Consider the following 27,257-nt stretch of genomic DNA (forward strand, 5'->3'; position numbering starts at 1 on the left):
AGTGACACTGCTGTAACTCTCAAAGCTGTAAAGTCTAGAAACTAATAGTCACTGATCATGCTGGGTAGAAGCCAGTTTTCTCAAAGATGAAAAAATGAATTTCTAGGAAACATCACTGTTGTTTTGCAACAAGCCCAAAGTCTAGATGGGTTTCCAATTGCCAGCAAGTTGCCTCAGCTTTGAACAGAGACTTTTCAAATTCTCCATCAGAGGGAAGGTGGATTGTATGGGCAGGAGAGGTGGGGAACAAAGTGAAAAATACCATTCTGTCCAGAATCACTAAGTTATCAGAATGTAAAGGACCAGAGTTATAAACACAAACCCAAAAAAGGTATGAGCTACTCTGTATAATCTTAAATACTGGATTCCTGTTAAAAATTCAACTTCAAATAGAATGGAAAGGGATTTTTCATTTTTAAAATGGGAGAGAATGACCAATACTCTTTTCCTCTTAAAGGGTTGTGATGAGACGCCTCAGTGATTGGCTTTCTGGACCTGAACTGGGAAGAGATGATTAAATGTGATTAATACGAAGAGAGGTAAATAGGTAGTAAAGTCAAAGAGGTTTCCCGAAGCTTCTTGAGAGAGAGGAAGCATGTGGTCCCTGAGGGACGTACAGAAATTGAGGAGGGGAGAGGAGAGAGAAGTTTCCATGAGAGCGGGTCCTAAGGATGCAGAGGCAGGGGAGAGGGGTGGGAAGGGATAGACTGGGAGTCTGAAATCCGTAGATACTGACAGGCATATGTAGAATAGATAAACAAGATTATACTGTATAGCACAGGGAAATATATACAAGATCTTGTGGTAGCTCACAGTGAAAAAAAGTGACAATGAATATATGTATGTTCATGTATAACTGAAAAATTGTGCTCTACACTGGAATTTGACACAAAATTGTAAAATGACTATAACTCAATAAAAAAAGTTAGAAAAAATAAAAGGATGCAGAGGCAGATCCTTCGACTGAGAGAAGACTCTTGTGCAAAAATCACGTGCAGTGTTCCACTGTGTATTTTTTCCTGCTGCTCTATAATTGCCCTCAGTCCCCTCAGCCTTTTAGTAGCAATCTGTTACCTGAAGCAGAGGCTTTGGGGCCTGAAGGAGGAAGGGGCTGAGTTCACGCATGAGCAGTATGGAGAGGACAGTAGCCACAAAAGCTGAGATGCCAGGAGGGGGCATTCAGCCTGAGAGCTCCCAGGAGAAAATCACCCCTCCTCTCTCTGCCCAGCTCCCGGGAAACCTTAGAAAAGGAGGAAGCATGCAAGATCCATTACGTTTATATGAAAGGGGGGCTCAATTCATTTTTCTTGATTAAAAGAAAGAATGATCCCAGAATCCTAGAGCACTTAAGAATCCAAGTTATGTAAGTATACCTTAAAAAGCCAGAATGAATTGGGCCATGAAGAGCAGACTGAAGCCATCAAGCCCAGACGGATTAATCTGGGTAATTCACCAAGTCTAGGTGTCATCTTGCTAGTTCAGAGTAGGGGCAAAGCAGATTTGGGGGAGCTGGCTCTTTAAGACAAAGAATACCAAATTACTAAAATAAGGTACAGGTCCCAAGAAGGGGCCAGTCAAAAAGCCCTGAAGTTGAAGATTTATTTGTGATGTGGTACAGCAACCCCTGAACTCAATGCACTTTTAAAACAGGATTTAAGGAAATGAGTGAGATGTGTAACCTCTCAAGTCAAGATTGTATTTAGAAAAGGAAAGCTTGAGTCCTTGTCAGAACAGGTGAAACACAAGGGTTTATGATAGAAGGTGCTGGAACCTGGTTCCTGTTCCAGGGCAGTGATCATTTTGGCGGATGTGGTACTGCTCTGGAGATAATTTGCTGCAAAAAAGAAAGGGCTTTGCCCCACCAGGACTGGCATCACAGCCACCACTCAGGAGAGGGCAGATTAAAAAGCCAGGCACCAGGGGGCCCTCCCAAGAAGAGGGTACCAAATGGCCCCCACGAGTAGGTAGGGTTTTTCTAGATGATGTTGGTTGAGGCCTCTGCCTTCTCAGCTTCTAGAGCAGATTGAGGATTCAGGGCTAATCCCTCTGTTTTCACTGTTTGGTCTGAAACCCATTAACTTGGGTGGTCCTGAATCTATTTTGTTAAACTTCTATATTTATCCTCTTTCTGGCATCAGTGATAGACTTGAGAGGTTCTCCCTTTGTTTGTTTTGGTTTTTATTTTTAGTTAGAAAAGAACATGGTGCTGGCAGCAAGCTAGGAAGGGATAAAAGGCCTTCACACAGCCTTTTAGGAATAAATGCCTGGAAACACTCCAAATTTAGAAATTATACACTTCTAATTTTATAAGATTAATTTAAAAAGTTCCTTCAGCCCTAAAGAAACATATGTGATGCAATATACTTTCGAAAGCGCGTTCAGATACTTGATTTCATGAGATCTTCTGTATGAACCCCATGAAGCATGCAGACTGAGCATTATTTTCCCCTTTCCCTTCTCTCTTCCCCCACCTACCTGCTCACCCACAATCTTCTCCCTTGAAATTTAATGACGGTAACACTGGAATCAAGCCTGGGGAGAGAGATCCCCACGCAGGCGTAGAAGCCAGTAGGGGAACTCGGATTGGATCTCTGGATTCCTGACCCTTAGTCCAGAGGTCTCTCCTTTTGAATCTGTAAATACGTTCTCCCATTAATTTCCTTCACTAATTAACAGGAGCTGCTGTCCATTGTGCCTTCCTCCTGCTGCCTTTACCTATGTTCTGGTGGCTCTAAAATGATTATTTTCCCAGGGCCTGGCTCTATCAGGGGCCAAGGACATTCGTGTTGGGGCTGGTAGGAGCCCCTGCTGCATGGATGGATGAATGGGTGAAAGAATGAACACACTGAAGGGAAGGATTGAGGTGGAGGACGGGGATACTGGCCTGCCTTTCTCAGGACACGGGGAAGGGTCTTCCTGCTTCTGGAGAGCTCTCTCCACTGTGTCTACACAGTCTTTTCTGGTTTTCCTCCTTTCTGCTCTAGCCCGTCCTTTTCCATCTGGCCACTAAATGTGGGTGCTCCTCTGGGCTCGTCAGAAACCCTATTTCTTTTCCTGTACTCACTCCCAAACTGGGTTCAACCATACCCTCTCCTTCAAAGGTCACCTACATGCCAATAACTCCCAAACCTCTTCTACCCCAGACCTCTCTGAGCTTTGACCTTTAAATCCAACCATGTACTTCGTATGTCTACCAGGATGTCTCAAATTCTCAACATGCCCCATACAGAACTCAGGAGCTTCCCTCTTTCCTCAAACTGGTTTTCTGTCAGGATTTCCTATCCATCACACATGCCACTGCAAAGTCCTGGGAACTCCTCCCTCCCTCCCTTTCTGGACTCTGTATTCCCAAGTCTTCTGGCTTTGCCTGCTGAGTATCTGGTGAGACTCTTGAGTATTCCCTCCACTCCACCAGTATCTGTCAAGTCTAAGCTACTATCATCTCTCATCTGGACTTGCAATAAATAGCCTCCACTTCTCCTTCTCAAATCGACTCCTGCTCCTCTCTTGAACATCTTCACACCCAAGGCTCGGCACATCACTCATCTGCAACCCCCTTCCCTCCCTGTGCTGCCGCCAAGCTGACTATCCTCGGTTCAGTACATCAAGCCACTATCCCCTGGCCCCCTCTTGCCCCCTTACCCCAACCACCACCATTGCAGGGCCTTCACCCATGGTATTCTCTGTGCCAGGGGACTCCCCACCCCTCAGCTCACATATATACACACGCGACCACCTAGTCCCCTCCCGCTCATCCTTCCAAGCATCATTTCCTCAACCCCAGGCCATGGTCCTCCATTCAACACTCACAAGAGCCATGCCCTGAGTATACATAACTCAGATTTATAAATATATTTCTTCAGTCTGTCGGCCACCCTTCTCTGGTACCTGGCACCTGCTACCTGCTGTATGCCAGGCACTGTTCTAGGCACTTGAGATCCATCATGGAACTAAACAGACAAAACTCCCTGCTCTAAATGAGCTTACATTCTACAGGTAGTTACAGGCTATGAATAATTATAAATTCAATTCTGTGCTTATCTTTCTAATATTTGTCCTGACTGGGCTCGAAGTCCAATGAGAGCTGGGATTGTGACCGTTTTTGGTGCCAAGTGTCAGCAGCGCTCAGCACAGTGCTGGCTCCCAGCGGGTACTCAAATCTTTGGGAAATTAATGGCTTTTTACATTTGTAAGTTAACAAATGAATGAATAAATGTAATTTTAATATTGTGACTTGGCTGACATTAAACTTGTGATATTTTTAATATTTAATAGGTATTGTGATAAATGATCAGAAAATAAAGTTCCAGGTGTAACCGCCAAGATAGTCTTTCCCCAACTTACCCATTAGTTTTATTAGGTTTTTTTTAATTCTTATTATTTATTGAAGTGAAGTCGATTTAATCTTAGTTTCAGGCGTACAGCAAGGACATTCAGTTATACATGTAGATACATACATATATATTTTTTCAGTTTCTTTTCCATTACGGCTCATTACAAGGAATTGTACACAGCCATTCCCTTCTCCTCTAGCGTTTGAGTGGCTTCTGAAGAACTAGCTGAACTCTGCTGCCATCTTGTGGCCAAAGTTAACACCACAGCTTTATCTCATCATATTTCAAGTTCTTGAGTTACTGATCTATCTTTGCCTAAAAATGCAAGGACATGTGGCCAGTGAAGAGGAAATACATGGCCACACCTAGTGCCTCCCTCGGTGATAGCTTTTTTGACTTATTTGTTTGCATAGCTCTCTCCTCCCCTCCCTCTGCCTTCCATAGCCCAGCACCATGGTACATGCTTATTAAATGTAGTGTTTTTTGTTTTTAATGTGAACACATATGTGAACAGTGAATGAGTAACTGTTTTTTATCAGAATTTATGGAGCACAGACATTCAACAGATATTAGCTATGACTGTTATTATTAACATTTTAATTATTATAAAAAGCCTTCCTTTGCAAAGCAAATGAGCTGGAGAAGACTTCTGCTGTGAGTTCTTCCATGTGCAAGAACACCTACCCCAAATTCAATATAAATCTTCTCTCTTTTCCTCTCTCCTATCCTCTCTCTATGGCTCTCTCTACTGGAAAGCCTATTAAGACTACTTTTTGTTGCTATCTCAACCCTTTAAACATATGTATGTATATATTTATACACATATAAATAGTGCTTTATCCTTTATATTATATTTACAAATAAAATTGTAAGTGTCTATTTACAAAGGAATTGTATTTTAAACTTAGGATCTCCCATAATACAGAATAAACTCTCATGGACTCTATTAAAAGCTCTTTTCTAAAATGAAAGATGTGGAGACATGTTTTATTTTGCTCAAATGTATTTTGTGTAAAGACTGTGTTAAGCAAGTTATGACAGATTCTCAGAAAGCTAGCTATGTATTTAAAATAAATATTTTAAAATTATATTCCTTTGGAAATTTCACAAATTTGAAATCTGTCTTCTTTGAAATAGCTGCAATGTTAGGGAGCCTTTGTATATCTGAAGCTTGAGAATAGAAAATAAGAACCAAGATTCAAAGCAAAGTTAACCTCTTTAAATGAAGCAAGCAAAAGAGATTAAAAAAAAACTGGAAAAGCCTGGAAGGAGTGCATGCATAGCTATTTGAGCAATACACAGACTCATTAAAAGAACAGATATCCCTTGGCATCTGAAGAATGTCTATGGCAGGATCGGTTTCAGATAAATGCAGTTATTGGATAATCCAAGGAAATAAAATCATGAAGCTAAGAGGGTCACCATCAGCTGGAGATTAGCCCTCTGAGCGTGACTGGGAGATGTTACAGCTGGAGGAGAAATCATTTCATTCCACGTGCATGCTTTGTATATACTAGGTCGTCCACAGAGATCTGAATTCAAGAGGACCTTGATTGGCCCGATTCTCATCTGTACTCTTCACTACAGTTCAGTTCACGCTGATTTAATGATTCTCAAAACCCAACTTTAATGCCCAGTTTTACACAATTGGTTTAAAATAGGGATGTCAAGAAAAGCTATGACTGGAAATGTAGGCTGCCATCTGACTGAGAAAACGAAATCAAGCCTGTGTATAGATTCGAATGACTGTGTACTGAGCGGCTGTATCACATGTGGTTTTTACTAATCTTATTTAAAACATTTCTCATTTTCATTTTAGCCCAAAAGCATTCTGAGATTTGGATGCTGTCTTTGGTCCTTAATGTGGGGCGACCTGGTTCATCAGAAATGGAACGGCTTTGTTTTGGGGCAAATTTTCTAGTCCCAACTGAACACAGTCAAAGCACTGAGCAGTATGACCTCTTTGTTTTCCCTGCCTCGTGCGTGAAAGAAGATACCTGCCAGCAATTTCCTGTGCTGACAGATTAGGAATGAAGCCTCCAAGCTGCAGGGGAAATGAGAGGACTGGCTGGATCAGGCTGGTCATTTGGGAAGACTAATGTAGGCTGCAAGGCACCTGCCCAGGACATCACCTTGTTATTTAAAAACCTTTGTGTAGTTCAATGGACTAAAGGGGAGTTCTATGCAGGAGACAAGGAACTATTCATTCCTCTCAGGTTTAGCTTTTCAGACGAGCCCTCAAAACAGAAGAGCCCTCTATTCTGAGAGCACTAAATCCTCTTGGTGACTTTGGTGAAAGAGACATGAAATAACTGATGAAGGCAAATGTGTTTCAGATGGAAAATAATGACTCTTGGAATGGAATGGCTGGTGCACATCTGGTGTCCCTTTATTCTGAATGAACATCTGTCTCCTTAGTTAATAGATCACACCTGTTGACCCAGCCAAGCCTCTCCCTACATCTCAATGAAGGTGAGAACCCTGATGTCGAGGTCCCACCCCAAGAGATCCTGACATGATTTCTTGGATTTGGCCTGGGCTTCAGGACTTTTTTTTTAAGTTCCCCAAGTGATTTTTAACATGCAGCCAAGATTGAGAACCCCAGTGTCAGCAGGAGACTTTGATGAATTTGGGAATATGATTTCTGAATGGACAAAAACTAAAACAAACGAGAGATAGGAATTGTTTATAGAATTTTTATCATGAATTTAAAACACTGTTAAATGATTTTGTTAATGTAAACATTTTTATCGTTTAACAGTTTTAGACAACTTTATATTGAATTTATTGAGCTCTTGTCAATATTATAAACAAACCCTGAAGTAGATGGTAGATGACATCTTGTCCACTGTGCCTCAGATGGACAAATACTAACAGGCAGAAAAATAAAACAAGTCTACATATTGTTCACATCCCTGTGCATGCAATTCCTTCAGACTTTTCCTCAGCAGACAAACTATAATAATTTACCTGTGATTGAAGACATGCTGGAGTGATCATTTGGTCCTTTGTTACTTTTCTTATTTTATAACTAGCTTAAGTAGTCAAATTTTGTCTTTTTTTTAAAAACCATTAAATAAATATGACTAGGTAACTGGATGAGAGTCTTTGTCTAGCGGGAGACAATTTCACTTATATTATTAGAAATATGGTTCTAGAAAAACCTATCAAGAAGTCTGCGCTAGTCACAGACTACCTGAATTCAAAAATGACTGAACTCCGGTGCCAATAAACCATCCTTGTGTAGACAGTGCCACGCCCTGATATCTTCAACTGTCTTTATGACTTTGGTTTAATGACTTTTAAGGCACAACCATGAAACAAGCAGGAAAAGGTAGTGCTGAGCTGCAATCCTAACCTACTGCAAACACTCAGATCTCCAACCACCTCCCACACATCAACTATAACTATAAAAATTCTCAAAAACTATAAAAGACGTGCCTGGCTGCCAGCGCTCTTGGTAGAATAGTTGAAAACTTGCCACTAGTTGCAGTTGCTTGGCTTGAAAGAATATTTTCATGCAGAGGGAACCACTGCCTGAGGAAAGGTATGGGGGCCCTGGGTGGAAGGATCTGCAGGTCCCGGGGCCAGGTCTTTGAAGGCAGGGCTGGCTCTCCAAAGCGGGCTCCTGGGACATTTTTAGTGGACACAGCTGGGGAGAGGGGCTGCTATTGACATGTAGGGGGTAGTGGCCAGGGATACTCTAAACATTCTACGATGTATTAGGACCCCCTTACCCCCAAACAAAAAATTATCTGGCTCCAAATGTAAATAATGCTCAGGCTGAGAAACTCTGCTCTGATCTATGGCAATACTCAGCTCAGTGCTTTAATAATAAAAAATATATAATAAATAATAACTAAGTTATAACAAATAAATAATAGGTGCTTGAAGAATAAAGACATGAATGACTTAAAAGTTCCGAACTAAAAAAAGTTCTGAACTAGAAAAAATGAAAATATATACATATTTTATAATCAGATAAAATGCCATCTAAAGTTAAATATATTAGTGAATTCACAGAAAGAAAAAAGAAAGAGGCAGGAAGGAGAGGAGAAAGGGAGAAACGGAGGAAGGTTATAAGGGTAAGATGACCTCTACCATTTCTCCTTGGTTTTACCGATGTTTCTACACTATGAATCTTATGACAGGCTGAGAATAGGCAAGATGGTCACCATGGAGAATTTTAGGTCGAGCTTCCAAAATTTTATGCCAAAAAAAAAAAAAAAAAAAATCTGAATTTGGAGAGAGGATGTGTTTCCTCTGGGCCAAGAAGAATGTTAATCAGCAAAAAATACTTGGCTGACACAGGGCTTGTGTCTGCCCACTGGCACTCAGTTTGGCCTTGGTATATCATCTAATGACAGCCCTAAAACACAATAAAAGAAGAAGCTAATTAAAATTAAAATAATAATAAAAACACTGGCTGCATTGGGAAGTTTATGGTCTGCTCTATTGCTTTTCCATTTGTTTTGCTTGTGGAGCCTGTGTGTGGTTATAAAATGCTTCCTCTGTTCTTAGACGTAGTTGTAAATAATGTCAGCCTCACACACTGAACTTTTTTGCTCTGTTTCTCCTTTGTTAGTTCTGTGCTTGGTCCCCTTCACTGATCTTAGGATTCCTTAAGGACTCAGAAGAGAGATGGAACCTTCATTTCCCCTGGATACACCAGCTTCTGGGGGACAGCAAACAAGGACATGGCTCCCAACTGGAATAGACACTGACCCCACTCGTCTTCCTGCTTCCAGTAAGATCACTAGGTCTCCAAATGGACCACAACCCCAACTGTTCTTCCATTCCTTTTCAGAGATCCAGGACCTCATGGGTTTGCCTGGGGACCAGTTTAAATTTTCTGGTTATTGCAATGTCCATTGGCACTGCTCTCTGACTTCTTCTGCCATGGCTATGCCCTAGCTGCTCCTTTCCAGGCCCAGGGGTGCCTTTCACACAGAATACAATGAATCCTGCAGCTTGTAGGTCCTTCGCTACTGGGATCCTGCTCTGACCTCCCTGGGCTTCCTGCTCTCACTAAAGGAAGGGTGGTATCTTACTCCTCTAAGTGGAGAGCCCAGGAAGAGTGCCTGAGCTCTTCCTGGACAGTCTTGGCTGCAGAGGAATTTGGTTGACGTCCTAGGGGCTCCACCTGCATCTTACTGAAAAGCATCCCTTTCTGCTGACAGTCTAACAGGTTCCCAAGTGAGAAACCAGGATCTGAGAATCTGTTCTGCCTCAGGTGAAAGTTCTCATAGAGCCCCCGAAGCCTTCACACACACACACACACACACACACACACACACACACACACGGCCATACACAGTATTAATTTCTGTTTAGGGGCCAACCAATAATTCCACTGCGTTTTCCAGGATGTCCAGGAACAAAACTCCTCAAAGGTGTCACTGCTGTTGCATCCTCCCTGTGGCAGGTAAGCATCAGAGCCTGGGGTTAGTTTGTTCCCGGTGACAGATGTGCAGGCAGGAGAGGCTGGCTGAATATGGGATGCTGCAAGCTGCGCCTGTCCTGACCATTAGAACACCTCCTTGTGGGCACTGTATCTGGATGATCGCCAATGAAAAGCTGGAATCATATTTTCTCTGAGTAGCTCCTGTCATTTCACAATGTGAAAACCCCATAAGTAAAGTTTCCAGGGGAAGGTGAGCCTTCAGGAGGGGGATTGAGGAAGGCAAGAATGAATGTGCTACCAGGGGAAAAGGAAGTGTTTCTTGGCCTTTGGATGGGGGTGGGCTGCATGGAGAGCCTTAGGACTCTGACTGCTAACTGGGGGAGAAGCATAGAAAGTAGCCAGGACAAACCTTCACTGTCTTCTTCCTCTTTCAGCTCTTTTGTGATGCACATCAAATACCTGCCCAGCAGGCCATCCTCCTGTAGGGGAATTGCTTTCTCCCTGCACACCATCCCCCAACACCTAGCCATGTAGGTGGTTCCAATGGGGGCTGTCAATCACTCTTCTCCTTTCCCTCAGTCGTGGAGTGTGAGTCAGGATATAGGCACATGACCCAAGCTGTGCCAATCAGAGTCCTTCTCTGGGATTCTTGAAACTGGGTCCTTTTCTTGAATGGCAAACTTGGGAAGTTATGAGCTCAGGAACTTTCAAACACAATGGTTCTAGCTCCAAAGAGAAAACTGAATGCAGGTGGAGCCCCTAGGTCATAGAAGGTCTCAAAGCCCTTGGCTTCTAGCCCCATGGTTAGGGCTGAATGAAGCTGTCACTCTGAGAGAAGCAGGGACAAAATATGAGGAAAGAGTACAGGTGGCATTAATTTCCTCATTGGAGTTGTTTCAAGCTATACCCTGTCTGTTTCCAGTCGCAGGAGCCAGTACGTTTTCTATCTGGGCTGAAGTTCTGGTAACATGTAACCCAAACATCTCAACACCTTACTTAGTCCTCTCACTTATTTCCTCTCTCTCTCCACCTCTTGAAAGTTGTTTAAAGGCATTTTCTCCACCACCTTGGAAGAAAGGAGCCAATTTCCTTGAAAACTGGTGACTTTCCAGAGTCAGTTAATCTCACATTTAACATAAAGAGATATGTAAACTGCTTAGAACAGTGCTGGGCATATAGTAAGCACTGTTTAAGTGTTTGCTATTATTATTATCCAGAAGTCCCATTTGCGCTGCTTTAGCTCCCTCTGCTGGCTCATGACTTTCACCAGGGGGAGCCGCGGGAGTCTTCCCTCAGCCTGTAGGAAACTCACTATCCAAGAGAAGGGCCTTTCCTGCAACTCACCAAGGGTCCTCAGAGCTTCCAGTTTCACAGACAGATCCTCTGTTGGCTCATATCTCCTTTTCTTTCCTCTTCTCCTTTGTGCCATAGGGTCATAATATACTGTTAGACAAGATTTTATACTTTGTGTGACACTCAGTGGTGGCCAAAGATTGCCCCATCAATGGTCCCATTCCCTGTATCCCCAAGCCCTGCAAATGAGGACGGGCCTATGTGGGCCACGACACTAGGACCCGAGAGAAGCTGTTACAAGGGGAACAGGGCTTACAGGGAAGACAGATTGGTGTCCACACCTGAGCTTGTTCACGGAGTACAGGAGCGATGCAACCTTGGGCAAATCACTTCTCTCTCTCTGTCTTTTAGTTTCATTTGTAAAATGGAGATAATAACAGATTGCAAATTTGTTGTGAGGATTACATAAGAAAATGTGCTTGAAACACTAACATGGAAAGTACGTAGTAAATGGCAACTACATCATCATCTTCATCAAAATCATCTTCACTCTCAAGTCCAGTTTTGCCTCAGTCAGGAGAATTTACCTGGCTGCTTTACAGAAACATCGCTATCTGGTTTGCCCCCACATGTTTGGGTAGAAAGATAGAACATTAAACTTTAAGAAGAGATACCCAAACTAGTTCAATTTTCCTCCTCAACTTGTCAAAAATCTATAGAACTGCATCACATGGGTTCCAGAGCACTGGAACTTGAGAGTTCTAGTTCCATTCCTGCTAGTAGCCATTTATAGGACCTTCATCTTCTTAGACCCTCAGTTTTCTTAGCTGGGAAATGGCAATATATACATACTTTGCAAGACTGTTCAAAGAATTGATGAGGTAAGGTATGTGAAGTTCTGCCTAGAGTGTCTGGTATATTTCAGGAGTGCCACAAATGCTGGTCATAGAAGGTCTCAAAGCCCTTGGCTCTTAGCCCCATGGCACTAAATTCTCCTTCCCTACCTGCTTGGGATGCCTCACACTGCAATCTGGGGGCTGTCCTTCCTAATTTCCTTTGATAAATTTTGTAGCTCTTCTGTACCTCTTGAAATCTTAATATTTATATGTATCGGTCACCATTGCATAACACATTCTTTAAACCATTGTACTGTATTTTGTATCCAAGCTATGAAGGCCACTGACCTGATTTGCTTCCCGGACTTAATCCTCAGGCCATCTTCCTCATCTTGGTATGTACAATTTCCTTCCACTCAGTAAATCAATTAAAAATCCAGGTGTCACTTCTAAGTCCTTGCTTTCCCTCACTACCTACATACAAGGCATTCAACAAATCCTGTTGATTCCACCTTTAAAACACATCCAAATACGTCAGCTCTCTCCATCTCTGCCACTGCTCTACTGGACAGGCCACCATCACTTCCGATGCAGGATCCCTACAGCAGCCTCCCAGCTGGTCTCTTGGCTTCCTCCTTTGCTTACCTACAATTTATTCTCAACACGTAACCGGAGTGAGCTTTTAAATAAAGACTGAGTCAAATTGTGTTATTCCCCTGCTTGATGCCCTTCAACTTTCTCCTTGATTTTTCAAGACCCTATGTGATTCGGCCATCACCTACCTTCCACTGTCATCTTACACCATTCTCTCCATCTGCCACACTCCAGCCACTCTGACCACCTTTCTGTTCCTTGAACACCCTAAACTGACTTCTGCCTTGAGATTCTTGCGCCAGCTCTTTCTTCTGCCTGGAATGCTCCTGACTTTCTCTCCTGAGTTGCACGTGGCTGGCTGTCTTGGCGTTCGGATCTAAAGGTATATGGCGCTTTCTTAGGGAGGATATTCTAGATATCACAATCTAAATTAACCACGCAATCACTGTGAACCCACGTCACCCTATTCTAATTCTCTGCAGAGCAAGTCTTTCCATTTAAGATTTTTCTTATTTAAACTTTAATTTTCTGTCTCCCCCATTAAAGTCTATGTTCGTTGAAGCTGGAATCCTGACCAATCTTTTTTTGCTGCTAACTGCAACATAATTCTAACCACAGAACCTAGAACTGTGCAAGGAACAGAGTAGCTGCTCAATCAGTAAGTTATCTCAAATTCACTGCCTTCCCTTTACATCAATATTTAGTATCTCATACCACTAGAGGGCAATAAATCACCTAATTGAAATGAGTTAATCGGTGTCCTTTTATATCACTTTACAAGTTGAACTTAATTGATTTTAATCATTAATGTAACAGACATTTATTTAAGAAAAACACTTCCCCCACCCCTCCAAAAAAAAGAGAGGAAAAAAGGTCTTGTTGATTTTCAAACCAGCCACCTGGTACAAACTCAGGAGAAAAAGTTTATTCCATGGTTACTTATAGTGAACTAATTTTAAATGTACTTTCTGTTTAAAGATGTTATCTGGGTAAAAATAAAATCTCATTATATAAAATGAGGAAGTTTTAACTTCAGTAATATGGAATTGTTTGGAAAGTCAGAGAGAAATTAGGCAAAACCATACTTTCTCCACCTTTTACACACACACACACACACACACACACACACACACACACACACACACATATTCTTGGTCCCTATTCTGATTTCTGCTTTTAAAAGCGAGTCCTGGTCAGCTCATGGGAGCCGATAGAGATTCTGAAAGGGATTTTCTTTTTTCTGTTTTTATAATTCCATTTCATTCTGAGCTTTTTCATGTCTAAGCTTTTCTTTAAAAAAAAAAAAAAGCAACCGAGTATATCCAGGATATGCCAGCAAGCAATAAGACATCAAACGTGCCATTGACAGGCCTGCCTCGTGGCCGGAACAGCCTGAGTGGCTAACGTGCAGCGATAAGACAAAGGTTCTGTCTTCCGAGTCTGCTGCAGCGCCTGGCGCTGGAGACAGAATGTGCAATCACACAGCTAGCTGTCCGTTCAGTGACAGGAGGGGGCTGCACTGTTCCCGGTGAACTCAAGGTGGCAGCATAGAAATACTTGAAATGAATTTACCTGCTGAGGAAACTATTCAGTGAAGGATTCCTGTAACGGCTGGTTGGTCTTAAGAACAGTTTCCCAAACCACATTGGGTCAGTCACCATGACCGCTGGATGGCTGTATTGGAATCCATGACTTTCTAGTTGTCCTTTCTCTAGAAGGGAGAAATGACTTATAGAAGAAAAGGCATCTGGATGGGAAAAACTTAATTTCTTGACATTGCTTGTGACCTGCTGTGGCAGGAAGGCTTCCCAAAGTGAGTGCTGACAGCTGTGGGAGTGCGGGTGGGTCAGGAAAGTCTGGGACCTTTGCATTTCCAGGGATGCACAAGAGGAAGGGAGTGGCCTAAACTTTTCTAGTCACTTAAGAACAATGAGATTGCTTTAGGGCACTCACCATGTGTGTTGTGGAAGGGAATAATCAAGATCAGCTTGCTTGCTTCTTTAAATTCTTTTGAGTAGGGCAGGTTCTAGTGAATCCTCAGATCTGTTACAATATTTGTCAGTAACTCAGCAAAAGGATCCCGAAAGCATGAGGAAGATCCCCCTGTGACCGCCTTCATGGAGGAGAGAGAACATTATCTTTTACCCCCATGTTCTAAATTTTCCACTACAAAAAATTCATTGATATATCCATATGGCAAACATTCATTTGCTGAGCACCTGCAAAACAATTACTATACTCAAGAAGTCAAGTGGAAATGGAGAATTAATTCATGAGAAGCATCAACAAGATGTTATTGAGAATTCAAAGGACAAACTCTGAAAGCTTTCAATAAGAGGAAATCAAGTAAAGTTCACAGAGCAATGATTTTGGCCTTAAACAATGAGTAGGATTTGCCGTTGATAGAATTGGGTGATGAAAGAAAGGTATCCCAAGCCAAAGGGATAGAATAAGCAAACGTATGAAGATGAGATCATTCAGAGCGTGCTGGATACACAGAGTACAGGCAAAATACAGAACCCAGCGAAGTAGTAGGTAGTAAGGCTTTTAAGCAGTGATTCTCAGCCCAAGGAGATTTTGCCACTCAGGACATTTGGCAACGTCTAGAGAGATTTTTGGTTGTCACAGTGAAGAGGAGGGGTGCTACTGGCTTCTAGTGGGTAGAAGCCGAGGATGCTGCTAAATATCTTACACTGCACAGGGCAGCTCCCACAACAAAACTTACTCCGCCCAAAATGTCCATAGTGCTAGTGCTGGGAAACCCTGTTTTTAGGGAAGGTTGGTTGTGGTCACAGGGGCCCTTAAATGTCAGGTGATGGGGATGGAACTCATTTGGTAGGCAAAGAGGGATGCAGATGGTTTTTCGGTGACAGAACAGATTTATCAGTGTAATGATTTATGGGAGTTACATGGATAAGAAATGTTATAGCCTTTCCCCTCCCTCATCTTTAAAAGAGAAATCCCGTTTGTGCTACTTGGCTAGCCAGCCTTTGTTGTCCTTGAGGGGAATAAGTGGAGAAGCAGAATTGGAGAAACCTAGATAAGCTAAATTCATCTCCATACATAAGGACATGGACCTCTAAGAAAAGAAACGATCCAGGAGGTGGTGTGAGAGAAGCAAGAGAAAAGAGTAAGAGTGTGAGGAAGAGTCAGCATAAACCGAATTACAGGACAGAGCATTGCATTACGCGGAGGTGCTAAAATAATGACCTTGAGTCTGCCCTTGATGAACTTACAATTTCCTAAAGAGCATAATCAAGTCTCTAGTAGTCACAGAAAAGTATATATGTATCTTCACATTTCTGTCATTGCTCAGAGCTTTCACTGATGGATAAAATCAAGGTGGCTTCAGTTCAGGGACAGAAGTCATTTGGAGCTGCTTTTGCTGTGGGTTTTTCTTCCTTTGAGCATGGAACAGAAAAAATGACCATCTATCCAAGTCTATGAACCTGAAGATTGTCATACTAAGTGAAGTAAGCCAGAAAGAGAAAGAAAAATACCACATTCCACATTTATGTGGAATCTAAAAAAATGACACAAATGAACTTATTTACAAAACAGAAACAGACTCACAGATATAGAAAACAAACTTGTGGTTACCGGGGGAAATGTGGGGAGTGGAGGGATAAATTTGGAATTCGGGATTAACATATACACACTAATATATATATAATAGATAAACAGCAAGATCCTAGGTATAGCACAGGGAACTATATTCCATATCTTGTAATAGCCTGTAATGAAAAAGACTGTGAAAAGGAATATACATATGTATAACTGAATCACTATGCTGTACACCAAAAATTAACACAACATTGTAAAATAAAATAAAATAAACTGCATGGCTAACAGAAAAAAAAAAAAAAGAATCCATCCAACTCCAGTATTCAATTATTTCTGTCTTTTGGGCTGGAGATGGATTTGACACAGATGAGTAAATATAGCCTGTTGCCCCTTGTTAGAGGTGGGTCATCACAAATTTGGCCAATGGGAAGATGCACTGAAGACACTGTGTGTGAAGCCTGCAAGAATATCGGTTCTTCATATCACAGTTGGTTGCTCTGGTCTGTGTGTCTCTGTCAACTTCCAGTGGCTAATAAGCTTTTGGCCCGGTGATGGAAGCAATAATGCCAATGACAAAGATAAACAGGGTCCTCTGCCAGGAGCAAAAGCTGACATCTTTCTAGTAATTGCAACCTGATATGTGCATGGTCCTAGGATCATGGGACATCTCTACCATAGTCATTTACTATCTGCAGTGGCTCCAAGGGCTTCATACTAGGTGATGGCTGCCACGGGGGCTGTATTATCATGACTACACCAAGGGAGAATGGCCATGTTCTTCTTGTAACTTCTCAGAGCAAATGGAGCTGGAAATGGACATTAGGAAGAACACCCACAGAGCTCAGCCTATCTTGGTGGTGGTTAATCAGAGATGAATTCCATGAATTCCATAATCAATTCTTAATTCCAAATTAAGAAAAGCTGTTTAGATTCACAGACTCATAGAAAACAAACTTACAGTTTCCAGGGCGGGGAAAGGGTGGGAGGGATAAATTGGGAGTTCAGATGTGCAAATAATAACTACTATATACGAAATAGATAAAAAACCAAATTTCTTCTGCATAGCACAGAGAACTATAGTCAGTATCTTTTGGTAGTCTATAATGAAAAAGAATATATGTATGTATATGTATGACTGAAACATTATGCTGTACACCAGAAGTTGACACATTATAAACTGACTATACTTCAATTTAAAATAATAAATTAAAAAAAGAAGAAAAAAGAAACGCTGTTTATAGTTGGATTTTAAAGAAAGAGTAGGGAGAAAACTTCACTTCTCTGTTTTTAGAAGTGCTCTGTATCACATAGAAATGCTTTTGATCACTACTTATAGCAAACCCAATGTTGATTGCTTATTATTTTATCGCATGACAAGAAGTCTTACCTGGATGGTTTTTCTCTTTTCTGTTCCTTACCCTTAGCATGCTGGCTTTTTAAGTTTTTGCCTATTCCTTCATATAGCACCAGCCATTTCTGCCTCTTCTCTCAGGAATGGAGAAGCTTTTCCCTCTACATATTATGGCCAGAACTGGGTCACATGGTTACCCCAAGCTCTAATGGAGACTGGGGAAATGAATGTCTGTCTAAGAGGAAGAGGGTTGTTATAACTGCTTTAAAGCAGGCAAAATTCATCTCCAAGACCCTAGTCACTTGTTATTACAAGCAAAATTGGAGTTCCAGTAACAAGAAAGGAGAGGCGTTATTAGGTAGACAACTAACAGTGTCTGTCACAGGCTTTGCCACATCAGACACAGAGGTCTTAGAGGGTGTGAGACGGAAATACAGTGGACTCCATCACTCTTTGCACACGTTCCCGCCACCTTGGATGCCTTCCTCTCCTTCCCTTCCCTCCCTCTTCTGAACAAACCTCTTCTCCTTACATACACAGGTAAATTGCAAGTGAATTCTTGCTCATCCTAAGAGCCTACTGAAATCATCTTCACGGGATCTTTCCTGGCCTCACATCCCAGTGTCAGGCATGCCCATGTCTGCTCCCACAACAAACTCTACCTGGGCGTGCATCACACCGAGTTGCAGCTCTCTCTTTTCTTATCTTTGTTTACTCCCAGATTGACTTCTTGAGGAGTCTTATTCAGATTCACATCCCCAAGACTGAGCACAAGCCTGACACATACTAACTGAATGAATGAGAACTCCAAAAAGAGTTTTGAAACATGCTGTAACTCCTTAAGAAGTGATGTTTCTGGATAAAGCATATACAGAAGTGTTTATTATTTGTGATTATAACACAGCACACTTTTCAAGGAAGAGGTGCTGTGTCTTATAAAGTCTTTTCTACCTTTGTCTGCTGGCTTCTAGCACCATCCCCTTACCTACGCTTACTTCCCAACTGTACGTGGTGGAGTGAGATTGCTTTCATCCACAGGCCATCATGGGGAAGGCAGTGTTTCACTGGGAAGAAAGCCTGGGCTTTGGAGGTTTGAATCTCAGCTCAGCAATTATCACCTTCTGCTAAAGAGCAACATGAGTCAGCCCGTTAACCAACCTCATTGAGCTTCAGTTTGCTTATTGGTGGAATGTGATAAATATGAGTAATAGCCTCATAGGGTTATTTTGAGTACTTAATGGCATAACATATGTAAAATGCTCAGCACATGGTAGACGCTCAAAAAATTATTATTGTTAGTGAAAGAATATTGGATCTTCAATATACTTTTTATCAGTTCAGAGTTCTCTTATTTGCAGATCATTTCACTGCCCTAGAGCCAAAAAGTTTTGTATCACACAATGAAGTTGAGAAATTTCTTAGCTCCATATCATGTATGTACCTAGACACCTCTATATATTAAAAAACAAAACCTGGTGATAATCACATCCTTAGTTTCAAGGCCAGGTCACAGAATATCCCCATGGGAACTGCTCTGTGTTTTACATATCAATATTATGAAAGCATGAAGACCTGTTTATAGTAAGGTTATATGTATTCTAAATACATTTAGAAGAATTTATAATTATTCCCCATTCATACTTTCATTGAGGTACAATACACATTCTGTAAAATTAGCCCTTTAAAGTGTACAATTCAATGGATTTTGGTATCTTTTGAGTTTTGCAGCCATTATAATCTAACTCCAGAAAATTTTCATCACTCTAAAAAGAAACCCCCATCTATGTTAGCTGTCACTGTCAATGGGCAGTAGTATTTTGAAAGGAATCTTTTTTTCTGAGCATGTTTCAGTATTTCATTCCTTTTTACAGCTGAATAATACTCCATTGTGTAGATATGCCACATTTCATTTATCTATTCATCATTTAATAAATATGTGTTGCTTCCACTTTTTGGTGATTATGAATACTGCTACTATGAACATTTGTGTGCAAGTTTTTGTGTGGACATATGCGTCTACTTCTCTTGGGTAGATACCTAGGAGTGGAATTGCTTGATTGTGTGCTAACTTTATGTTTAAACTTCTGAAGAACTGCCAGCTGTTTTCAAAGTGGCTGCTACATTTTACCTTTTCACCAGCAATGTCTAAGGGTTCCAATTTCTCCACATCCTCATCAGCACTTGCTATTGTCTGTTCTTTAATTTTAGCCATTCTAGCGGTGTGAAGTGGTAGTTCATTGAGGTTCTGACTTGTATTTCCCTGAAGACCAATAATACTGAGCATCTTTTTGTATGCTTCTTATCCATCTGAGTATCTCCTTTTCTGGAGAAATGTCTATTCAAATCATGTGCCCATTTTTAAATCTCTTTCTGGAGAAATGTCTATTCAAATCATTTGCCTATTTTTAAATTTCATTTATCTTTTTATTGTTGAGTTGCAATCATTCTTTATATATCCTGAGTACTAGACCTTTATTAGATGTATAATTTGCAAATGTTTCCTCCCATTCTATGGGTTGGCTTTTCACTTTCTTCATAGTGTCCTTTGAAATACAGAAGTTTTTCATTTTGATGAAGGCAAGTTTATCTATTTTTGTTGTTATTGTTGCTTGTGTTCTTGGTGTCGTATCTAAGAAACTATCGCCAAATCCAAGACCACAAAATTCATACCTGTGTTTCTTTCTAAGAGTTCTATAGCTTGAGCTCTTGGTATTTGGACCTCTTCCATGAATCATAAATATTCTTAATGGCATCTAGAATGGTGAATCCTTTCCAGAATATTTTCCATTTATTTTACCCAGATCCATCAGAGGAATCACTATGTACAGCAGCTACAACCTTATGAAATATATTTCTTAAATAATAAGACTTGAAGGTAGAAATTAGTTCTTGACCTATGGGCTGCAGAAGGAATGTTGTGTTATCAGGCATGAAAACAACAATCTCATTGTCCACCTCCATCAGAACTCTTGGTTGACCAGGTACATTGTCAATGGGCAGTAATATTTTGAAAGGAGTCTTTTTTTGGGGGAGGTAGGTCATGACAGTGGGCTTAAAATATTCAAGTAAGCCATGTTATAAACAGATATGCTGTCACGCAGGCTTTATTTTCCATTTATAGAGCATAAGCAAAGTATATCTAACATAATTCTCAAGGGCCCTAGGATTTTCAGAATGGTAAGTGAGAATTGGCTTCAACTTAATGTCATCAGCTGCACTAGTCCCTAACAAGAGAGTCAGCCTGTCCTTTAAAGCTTTGAAGCCAAGCATTGACTTCTCTTCTCTAGCTATGAAAGTTCTAAATGGCATTTTATTCCAGTGTAAGGTTTTTTCATCTACACTGAAAAATCCATTGTTTAGTGTAGACACTTTCACTAACTACCTTAGCTGCATCTTCTCGATAACTCGCTGCAGCTTCTTCATCAGCACTTGCTGCTCCACCTCGCACTTTCATGTTACAGAGATGGCTTTTCTCCTTAAACCTTGTGAACCAAGCTCTGCTAGCTTCAAACTTTTCTTCTGCAGCTTCCTCACCTCTCTCAGCCTTCATAAAATTGAAGAGAGTTGGGATCCTGTTCTGGATCAGGCTTTGGTTTAAGGGAATATGGTGGCTGGTTTGATCTATCCAGACCACTAAACTTTCCTCATATCAGCAATAAGGTTGTTTTGCTTTTTTATCACTCATGTGTTCACTGGAGTAGCACTTTTAATTTCCCTCAAGAACTTTTCCTTTGCATTCACAACTTAGCTGACTGTTTGGCACAAGAGGCTTGGTTTTCAGTCTGTCTTCATTTTCAACATATCTTCCTCACTAAGCTTAATCATTTCTAGCTTTTAATTAAAAGTGGGAGATGTGTGACTCTTCCATTCACTTGAACATGTAGAGGCCATTGTAAGGTTATTAACTGGCCTAATTTCAATATTGTCATGTTTCAGGGAATAGGAAGGCTCGAGGAGAGGGAGAGAGATGGGGAAACAACCAGTCAGTAGAGCATCAGAACACACACAACACTTCTCAACTAAGTTTGACGTCTTACACAGGCACTGTGCATGGCCTCCCAAAACAATTACAACAGTAACATTGAAGATCACAAATCACCAATTGTCATGAAGCAAAGTTCTCCTAAAATCGAGGTTCCTTGCCGAGTTTATGATTAACCTCTCTATCCAAAATTTTATTCCCTTTCTTTTCCTACCCCTGCTCCCCTCAGAATTGGGTAGTATCAAAGAAAAGGGGTGACTGAAACTGAGCAGGACTCTCCCAGGTACAAAAGCCTCTCCTTGTCCTGGTTCTTGTTTGTAGAAAAAGGCTTTAGTCTCCTAGGCCTTCCCTGAGTTCCAAAGAGCAGACTCAAGCAATTACTAGTTAGGGAAGTGAGGGAATGCAGAAACAAAGGAAAAGCAAGTATTTCAGTAACAAAACGAGAGTCCTAGTTCCCCCTCAAGGGATGTACCTAACAATCTGATGCGTATCTTTGAATTGTTCTGCAGAAACTAAGACCCTCACCCAGGTGAAAGATGATGACTACATGCTGACCACAAACACACAGATCCCAGACTGGTTTGATGATTAAGATTTCCAAAACTTCACCTTGTTAACCTCACCATCAACCAGTCAGAAGAAAGGCCATAAGCTACAACACTTGCCCAAATGTTGCCTTTAAAAACTCTTTCCTGAAAGCCATCAGAGAGTTTGAAATATTACAAGAATTACCAAGATGTGACAGAGACATGAAGTGATCAAATGCTGTTGGAAAGATGGCACTGGTAGACTTGCTCGACGTAGGGCTGCCACAGAAATTCAATTTGTAAAAAATGCAGTATCTGTGAAGTGTAGTAAAGCAAAGCCCAATAAAACAAGGTTTGCCTATATTTACATATTTACACACACATACATACATATGGAGAGAAAGAAAGAGAGAGAGAGATTTATTGCAAAGAGTTGGCTTATGCAATTGTGGCAATTCTAATATCCACAGGGCAGGCTGTCAGGAAGGGCAGGTTGGAGCCAGGACTCCAGGATGGCGTCAATCACACCACTAAAGGAGAAGAAGCTCCTGGATGTCACATTAGGGGAGCTGCCAAGCTGGATACAGATGCAGGATTTTACCCCTAAAGGCATTGCTGGAGCCTTTCAATGAGGTTACTACCCGTATTACAAGAAGTATGTCAATGTGAAGAAAGGGAGTACCACTGAGCTTTCTATGGTGCTGGCAGCTTACATGCTTTCCAATTACTGCTGTTCTTACAAGAACTCACACATGAGTGGCTACGCAAGTACCACTGAACAGGGTGCACTCTGCACTCCTGACCGTATCCTAATGGAGAATGAACGCCTAATAAAAGATGACTGGTACCTGGGGGTAAAAAAGAAAGGAAGGGGAGGCTGAACTTCTTAGGCAAAAGCGGAAGCTGCTGTGCACAGGCAGAATTTCTTCTTCAGGGAAGCCTCAGTTCCGCTCTTGAGGTCTTCCAGCTGATTGAATCAGCACCCCCCCCCCTTATCTCGGATAATCTTCCTTAAAGTAAACTGATTACAGACTTCAGTCACATTTACAAAATATCTTCACAGCAACACCTAGATTAGAGTTTGACTGAACAACAGGGGACCGTTAGCTCAGCAAAGCTGACAGACAGGACGGACATTACCATCTACAAGTCTCTCTTCACGCCAGCACTGCACAGTCCCAATGACTGTAGCTCTGTGATAAATTCTGGAATCAGGAAGTGGGAGTCTTCTAACTTTGTTCTTCCTTTTCAAGATTGTTTTGGCTATTCTGGGTCCTTAGCATTTCCAGATGAATTTTAGGATTAGCTTGTCAATTTCTGCACCCACATTCATTTTTATATTACGATAAATTGATAAATCATTAACTTTGAAGTCAAACCTATGTGACTTAAGATGCTCTGCTTTGTCTCTCAGGATCACTACCAGTATTTCCTATCTTGGGCAAGCAAAAGTGTATTCCACCTGCCAGTGTGAAGGACGGAGATGAAAAAAGCATCACAGGAATAAATGAATTAATGTGACACCCAGTAAGCAATTTCAATTCTCAAATACTATAACTTAAATAGTACTTCTCTCTCCTGACTATTAAAGAGAAAAGGATAGCATGTTCCACATGTTACTTGATATGGTTGTTGGTAACAAGTGTTATTTTCACCTTCCTCTGGAGAGGGCCCCCAATGTACTCTCAAAATCAATTCATTTCGTTGCCCATAAATCTCTCTGAGACTTCACAAAGCCGCAAGTCATGTGATGTGACTTGTGGCTGGAGAGATGAATGAGCACAGTTTCTGCCCTTGGGAAACCTGGGGTGACTGTCAGAGCCAACAGAACCAGCTAAAACGAAGAAACCAGGAGCCCACCTGCCTTGCCTTTGACCCAAGTATCAAATGGACATCTCCTGTCTCCCCTGACTGGGCCATTTTCTGGTCATTCCTACATGACATGATCCACTTTTTTGAGGACATACCACGTTGGTGAGAAGCAGTTGTGACGTCTCGGCCTCCTTCAAGACGAGAGGGAACAGGAAAGCCCCGCTGATAATTGCAGCCCGCCCCCTCGCCACCCCCCACCCCCACCCCGCTCTGCCTTTCGGTTTTCTGGAAAGGTTTCTTAGCACTCAGGCAACCTGAAGTGATTTGAGAGACAATGTGCATTTTTAAGAGCCAGTTAGTAGCCAATTGCCTAGAAAAATACCTAATCAGCAGTTGGCCCTTTTGAGATTTACTCTGAGGGCTCCTCACCTTTGCTTGTCACCAGCTTTGAGATGCTTGTAAGAAAAGGAGCTGAAAGCTTGTAAAGATTGAAAAAATCAGGCTGCATTCTATTAAGAGGCTTTCTTCTTTTCTTTTTCTTATCTTGTGAAAGAGACGACACGGAGGCTAGGGATCAAGACACTAAATGCCCCTATTGCTCAAAACTGTATCCACAGTTGATACAGGGACTGGGAAAGAAGGTGGTCCTCGAGTTCTGACTGAAGGCCTTACATTCTCTGTGATGAAATCAGTCTCTTATGCCCCACGTGAATAAGCGAGTATGTTTTCACAGGACCATTGAAAATACAGCATTCATAGAACACACCAAAATCTGTTCAACAATGCTCATTATGATTATGCATTTAACTCTAAGAGTGCACTTTGTCTTTCACAATAAAAGTGGTCTGGGCATAGATGTTGATTGTTTTGGAGATTCTAACACCAAGGAGCAGAACCTGGTGCCCCATCCCTGGTCAGGGTAAAATCAGCATGAATGCTGTGTAATCTAGCCAACAGGATTGATCCCGGTCAGGTATTAAGGGCTAAAATGGATTAAACAAAAGGCATTCCCCTTGTAACAAGAAGGAGAAACTTCAAAAGGTGGGATTTGTTCTTGTTATGACAAAGGAAGTGGATTTACAAACCGCCTTGAGGCACACCCCTCTGTGACTTTCAATTTGCTCTGCTCCGTACTGGGAGGGTTTTTTTTCTCCCCTTCTTTCCACCCCCACACCCCACACTCCCCGCGCCTCCCAGAGCCTACCCAGGGCAAGAAACTCAGGTTAAGAGAATCAGATTGAGAATGCTTTTTTCCATTTGTTTTTAAAGACCAGGCACCAGGCATCTCCCCGATCAAATGACACTCATGTTCAGGCACCTCCCAAAGCCCCTATCACTCAGACGTGTGACAGTGGCAAGGACAGGTGAAGCAGGGAGTGCTGTTTACATGCCTCCAGCAGAGCAGGCAGAACCCTCCATTCTGGTGCTTGTATTTGCGTGAAAATTCCGGAGACAGAAAGGCAAACAAGAAGCAGGGTATCCTAATGGATTAACAGAACTCCACTCCCTGAAAGGAATTAACACCTCACTGCATAGATTTATAGTCCTGGGTCAGGATTAGCCATGTTGGGCTTTATTTTCAATCCCTTGATTCAATGTTACAGTAATTTTTATCGTAATAGTACAAACGTGAACATAATTTATCTTCTGAGAGTTCAAAGCATTATGTAGTTTTTGGTAAGATCTATACATGTATACACTCACATACACCTGCATGTATAATCTATTTACTTATCAATTATTATGCTTTAATTACCCTTAAAATACTTAAATTCTCTGGGATGAAAATGGGAACAGTACTAGTATGTAAAATGTTGTATCAAAGTTTCTCAATTCAAGTACTGCACAAAGCCCTTTAAAAAAAGAAACCCCTACTGACGCCCAGATGTTGACTTCAATTATGTTTATAATAATATTACTTAAACATGTATGCACATAAAACTAGTGATGAGCTCCTTATACTGCAATTCTTATTCAATTATAAAACCAAAGTCTGTGCACTAATTACAAACAAATTGCAAACCAAACAAAATTCAAATTAACAACATTAAATTAATATGGCCGATACATAATGTTGTCTTGAAATTGAATTACCACTTACAGCACGGCTGTGGCACTGCCTGCCCCTCCCTCGTTCTGTTGAGTTGGGCATGTTCAATGCAACTATCTGAATTCCTGGAAAGCGTTTTTCAAACCAAATACCTTGACATCATTTGATCCTCATTACTTATTGATCAAAGTATTACTTCTCTGAGTAATTGTTATCATGGTGATCTTTTCAACTGTAATAAATATTCTGTTTCATTTTTCTGATGCAATTGTGAAAACCCAATATGTGATTTATGTACTGAGTTTGTGGTGTTCTCTACTCATTAGTCTGAAACAGTGAAAGTACTGCTGGGCTCCGATAATACTACAATCACAGACTTCGGTGCTGAAATTACATGGTAGGACTCTATTGTATGTCACCCAGAATATGATTATATTGTATTTTTAAAAGACTGTTTTCTTCATAAATCAACAACTTTTTATGGAGAATGCAATGTCCCCTGAGAATACATCCTTGGTCCTGGATTTAAGGATTCTAAATAAATTATACAAGCTCAGCAGTATCTTTGTCCCCAGAATTCATTCTCTTGCTACAGGATTGAGCATCTGAACCAAAGAACAACAACAACAACAAAAATCCCTCCTTTTTTATGAGGCAGGAGTTCAGGTCCTCATCAAGTGACTAGTCTTCATTACCGAGCCAACCAATATTCTCTGATTAATAAATATAAGACCAAGTGTTTCTCCTTAAGGAGCTTACAATCTACTTGAGGAGACAAGACACAAACATAAAAAAATGTTCTATTTAAATGTCTTCAAAGTTTGCTCCCGAGGAATCAACATTTCTTGATCAATCCATAAAGTTTAAATTAAGCTATGGAAACATTATTTGTCATTTACACTTGAATACTTCGTAAAACTTCAAATCATATTGTGACCTTCCCATGCAGTGAAAAATGCAGCATCTGGAAGATAACATCAGTGGTTTGAAATGAAGAAACCTGATAGCATTTGGACTTTGACTTTCTGAAAAACACCTGTGTCATTAAAATGACCTTGAAAGTTGTGACCAAAATAGTCAAACAAAGCCATGAGAAATTGCCACACAATCAAACTGGCTGTTATCTTATATATGAAAAAGCTGTGTGGTCATAAGAGATAAAAAGTATACGGAAAGAATGCAGGCTTTTGGTAGGTTTGAGTATCTCTAGAATTAGGGGAGAAAGAAATTCACATACAATAAAGAGTCAAAAATATGTCAAATACAATCTAGTGATTTTCCTGGATGGGGGGTGGGGTGTGATTACAGGAGAACTAGGTAATACATAACTCGAACCCAGGGCAAAGGTCTATCTGGGATCACCCATTTGGGAGTGGGAGGTTAAATATAACAACTAAAAGGCAGGAGCAGCATATTACATTAGGACTGACGACAAAAATCCAGTCTTGGTCCCAGCTGGAACCTCTGGTCATTAAACAATCTTAATCCTCAGCACGGCTTTGAGATCATT

General features: G+C 41.2%; 1 long non-coding RNA gene and 1 pseudogene across 1 annotated transcript in view; one reads left to right on the forward strand and one right to left on the reverse strand.

The window, feature by feature from the left end:
• Nucleotides 1-27,257, reverse strand: part of LOC105091449 (uncharacterized) — a 203,106-nt gene that overhangs the window by 121,660 nt on the left and 54,189 nt on the right. The window lies entirely within an intron of this gene.
• Nucleotides 22,398-22,663, forward strand: LOC105091451 (ATP synthase subunit f, mitochondrial-like; annotated as a pseudogene).

Source organism: Camelus dromedarius, chromosome 5 (assembly GCF_036321535.1).
Source record: "Camelus dromedarius isolate mCamDro1 chromosome 5, mCamDro1.pat, whole genome shotgun sequence".
NCBI classification, from domain to species: domain Eukaryota; kingdom Metazoa; phylum Chordata; class Mammalia; order Artiodactyla; family Camelidae; genus Camelus; species Camelus dromedarius.